Below are 4,823 nucleotides of genomic sequence, written 5' to 3'. Positions count from 1 at the left end.
ACCGAGGCCCCCCTTTTGCAAGATGTCTTTAAAACACATAAAAAATACATACTTCTGAATATATCCCCCCCCCCTTTTTTATTAATAATTACATCTTACATCTTTACATTACATTACATTAGGAATTGATTGTGTGTGTGTGGTTGTCTGAGAGTGAGAATTTATTTTTCACACCAAATTGTTGAGGCCCCCCGGGCGCCCCCTGGCGGCCCCCACTTTGAAAACCACTGCTCTAGCCCTTTATTAGTGTCAGTCACTGAGTACAGCACCGCTGTTGCCTGAATAGTTCTAGTTAGTGGAATATTTACAGTCAGCAGTGTCACTGCTTAAAAATCCCAGCAACTCTGCTGCATCCAATACACTCATACGATCAACTTTTCATTTTTTTATTTGTAAAAAAATGTGACTTCATCTTTACTTTAGGAGTATGCCAGATATTTCTCGTTTAAGGTGACTCTAAATGGTGAGATGCTCCACTGTAACTTTGAACAAGTGGAAGAGGTAGTGGAGGAGGTTAAGGAGAAGGAGACTCCACCTCCTCCTCCTCCATTTCCTCCAATTGTTCAAACCCATAGTGGAGTGGCTCATACTTTAGAGTCACTTTAAAGAGGTATGCGCTCTGCTTCAGATCACTTCTTTGACTTTACCAGCTTCATGGAGGAGATCAAGGAGGAGGCATTTTTAATGCTCCTTATCTTAGCTACGCCTCTGAATAGGAGCATGATTTTTTTTTATACTTAAACAATCAAGGAAGAATGAAAGTCTTGGTTGAAAATATATTTTCATATACATATACATCATCCATAAAAACCTTTGGTCAATACAAAGCAATCTGAGTTAGGAGATCCTCTGTGTGTTCAAATAATTGTTTATATTTTAAAGCACAATGCCACCATGATGTAGATAACATGAAAGACATAGACCTCTGAGACACACTGTTCAGTCAAATGTAAAATCACAGCGGTACCAAAGTCATTATCTCATATCCCATTTGGCATATGATAGGGCATATGACTGTCCTGATAAAGGTTGTAATACAGTCCAACAACTGAATTTAGAATTTGTGTTGCAAATAAAACTTTTTGGTCGGGAGTAATTGAATTGAAAGATAAATATTAAATAAAGTGTTAGTATATGTTATTTTACTATTGAGGAAAATAGAACAAAAATGGAGAAAGACCACAGGATCTTTTTTTGGACCCCATCCAGCTCAAAGTTCAATGTGTTGTGCATACTCTTCAATGCTTTGCACATATTTTTATGTCCATCATGGTTGTAAAAAGTGATTTTTTTGAGTTATCGTAGTCTTCCTGTATGAACCAGTCTGCCCATTCTCTTCTGATCTCTGTCATCAATAGGGTGTTTTCCCCTGCAGAACTGGCACTCACTTTTTGTTTTTTGATATTTTGCACTGTTCTGTATAAACTCTAGAGAGTGTTGTGCATGAAAATCCCAGGAGATCTTCTGAAGCACATTTTCTCAAATATATGTGTCGCTACCATCTGTCATGGTCCTACCATCTGTCAGAGGGGTGCTGAACTGCACTTCCCATCAGCCCCAGCATGTCACATGGCCTAAACACTATCACCTGTGTCTCGTTTCATGCTGATTAGCACCTCTATATAAGTTCTAGTTTGTCAGCGCCTCAATGCCAAGCATTCATTGTTGTGTTTGTGGGTTGCTGTGTGTACTATAGGCCCGTTCATAGTCTGCTTTCTAACCCTCGTCTTAAACAGTTATAATATAATCATGAGTTTATAGCGCCCTCTTTCTCTGAGGTTGTTTACTGACAGGTACAATAGGCTATAACACTTTGTGCTTTGGTGTGTTCAAGATTTATTGGGGAAAGTCGTTTGTAATTTTAAATCTTACATCTTCTCATGTACCACGTGCTGGGATATTTCTGTGTTGGAACTGTATTTAACCTCACATGTGCTGTGTCTGCATTTATCTCTTGCATGCAATGATGTCACTCACTGAAAGATTTTGAGTGACAGAGGGAAGGGAAAAACCTGAGAATAAAAAAAACATGTAGTAGTTGTAATTCTGAATGAGGCAGCACATAGGCATGGTAGCTATTGTCGGTGAATTTGAGGGTCCTGTTTCTAATAAGGGATCTTGACGTGACATCTAGGGTATAGATCCCCCCCCCCGGCTATAGATCCACTGCAACTCTGAACAGGATTTGGATTTGCTGAAGAGGAATGAATGATAATCTGAATAAAATAAGGTTGATATCGTTGATGTACAAATAGTTATATAACTATACCATTAAGGTACCTTATTTTAGGTCTTATATGTTGCAGATGTTCTTGCAAACTGTTCTTGCAGACTGTTCTTGCAGACTGTCCTTGCAGACTGTCCTTGCAGACTGTCCTTGCAGACTGTCCTTGCAGACTGTTCTTGCAGACTGTTCTTGCAGACTGTCCTTGCAGTGTCAGGATGGCCGAGTGGTCTAAGGCACCTTCAAAGTGACTAAGGCTGTGACAAGCTCCATTGGCACTGTTAATGCATGCTCCATGCCACTGGCTCCATATGGCATTGGGCAGCTGCAGCGTTGTCAGCCAGGTACCACCTCTCAATACTGTTTCACTCCTTTAACCCCGGAACATCTCTTGGTGGCAGAACAGTGGCAGGGACATCTCCCTGCCACCCCCTGCAACTAGACCTTTGGTTAGATGTTTCTTCCCCAACACTTCTCCTTTGTCCTCACCCAGCACCAAAAGTTGCTTTTCTTGGCCTCTTCACCCAGGTCTTTCAGGGCCTTCCACTGGTTTGCTCCAGTTATTCCCATATCCCTCAGTAGGCAAACAGTTAATGTTCCAATAAAGCCATGGCATCCTACCTCTACTGGGTAGATGATGGTTCTCCAGCCTGCCTCCTTACACTCAGCAACAAGATCTGAGCACTTCAGCCTCTTCCTCTCAAAGGCAGCTTCTATTCCTTCTTCCATGTCCCAAATCCTGGAGGTGTGAGGCAAATGTACTAACCGCTATGCCGTGGTGCCCCCTTAGCCCTGGTCCAATATTGGAATAATGTAGGATCTTGCACAAAGATCTTGAGGACAAAGTAAAGTCAGGGTTCTTGCTGCATAATATTGACTTCCTTTATGCTCTTTGGCTCGTACCAGGAATTGTCCATCTCTCAGTATAAACAACCTTATTGAGAGTAAATCAGTTACCAAGAAACCAGTTTGTGGATAGCTCCTTTCCAACAGAATGTAGACATACATTTACAGCATACAGTGCAATTGGCTTGTTGGTCTAGGGGTATGATTCTTGCTTTGGGTGTGAGAGGTCCTGGGTTCAAATCCCAGACAAGCCCATTTTTAACAGTGAATAGTTTGGGTGGAAAATACTAATGGAACCCTGACCTGCTGGCGACTTGATTCAAGGTCCAAAGGTCCAAAAAGGTTCAAATCCCATATGAGCCCTTGCTTTTCTGTGAACTTGACCTTCTGTAACCGAGGGCCATTTTACTCCAGTCACCACCATCAAGCTTCCCATCACTGTTAGTCAAATGCTATCTTGTGACATTAACAGTCCTTTTTCAGGGAATGCACCATCCAGGAGAAATCATTTTCAACCCTGGTCCTATATAGAAAAAAATCTTGCACACAGATAATGAGGACAAAATAAAGTCAGAGTTCCTGCTGCTTAATATTGACTTCCTTTGTGTTCTTTGGCTCATACCAGGAATTGTCCATCTCTCAGTACAAAAAACCCTCATTGAGACTAAATCAGTCACCAAGAACCCTGTTTGTAGTTATCTCTTTTCCAACAGAATGTAGACATACATTTGCAGGTTGCAGTGAGACAATAGAGGAGCAATCAGTGCCTGTAAAAGGCTAGTTGGGCTGGGGGTATTATTCTTGCTTCAGATGCAGGAGGTCCCTGGTTCAAATCCCTGATGAGTCCATGTCTTTTACGGTGAACAGTTTGGGTGGAAAAGGAAAAACAGCCATTACCCTGTGTCATGATGGCCGAGCAGTCTAAAGGCCTTTTCACACTGAGCGTGACGCGATAAAGCAAAGTGGATCACAGATAAACGGTGCTTTCACATCTGAACGCGAAACGACTGATCGCCTTCAGCTACTTCACACCTGCACGATAGGTGGCGCTGACCGAGGATGCATTTCACGCCTGCACACTAGGTGGCGCAACCCACTATTCAGCTGATCGGCCTATCGTCTTTGACCGCTGGGAAGAAGAATCACGTAAATGTTGGCGCATAGCACCACAGCACAAACTGTTAAGAAGCACAGAAACGAACTTTTCTTATTTTGTGTATTCTACCCAGAAAGGGAGGCAGAAAGTTTTTTTTTGTGTTTTTTGAACAGCACCATCGAGCTGTTTTAGTATGAATTAAATAATGTGAAATATAATGCAATATCACAGTAGTGTGACAAAACCCGAGTTTAATGCCTAAGACCAGCCCAGTTTTTTTTTCGTGGTGGAAGAATTTTGATAAATGCAGTGACAGTTCAGTTCCTACTATCCTGTTATATTTACTACTGGCATGTTTCAACAAGAAAATAAAGATAAATAACAAATGACATACTGAGTATTGTTTTCTGTTAAAAAAAAAAGTCCAACTGTAACATTATGTAAAAAATTTTTTGTTTGCCCCCGTTAAAGGAGGGTTTTTGTCTCTGAATGGAGGCGTGGGCACAAATACAAATAAATCAAAAGTAGTTTTAAATGATTCAACAACAACAATAATACATTTTCTTTACATGTACAGCTGTCACACTGTTAACTCTTACTATAATACACCTACAAGCAGTCTTTTTAATTTAATCCAAGCAAGAAACACTGCAAAAA

The 4,823-nt window shown here is 41.1% G+C and overlaps 1 non-coding gene across 1 annotated transcript; it reads left to right on the top strand.

Annotated features, from left to right (window-relative positions):
• Window positions 1–3,252: 3,252 nt before the first annotated feature.
• Window positions 3,253–3,324, top strand: trnap-ugg (transfer RNA proline (anticodon UGG)). Its single transcript has one exon. It is a non-coding gene; the product is annotated as a tRNA-Pro (tRNA).
• Window positions 3,325–4,823: the final 1,499 nt, after the last annotated feature.

The sequence above is a fragment of the Ictalurus furcatus genome, chromosome 13 (genome assembly GCF_023375685.1).
Source record: "Ictalurus furcatus strain D&B chromosome 13, Billie_1.0, whole genome shotgun sequence".
Taxonomy (NCBI): domain Eukaryota; kingdom Metazoa; phylum Chordata; class Actinopteri; order Siluriformes; family Ictaluridae; genus Ictalurus; species Ictalurus furcatus.
The sequence above is the reverse complement of the archived record's forward strand: the minus strand, read 5'-3'. Positions and strand labels throughout refer to the sequence as shown.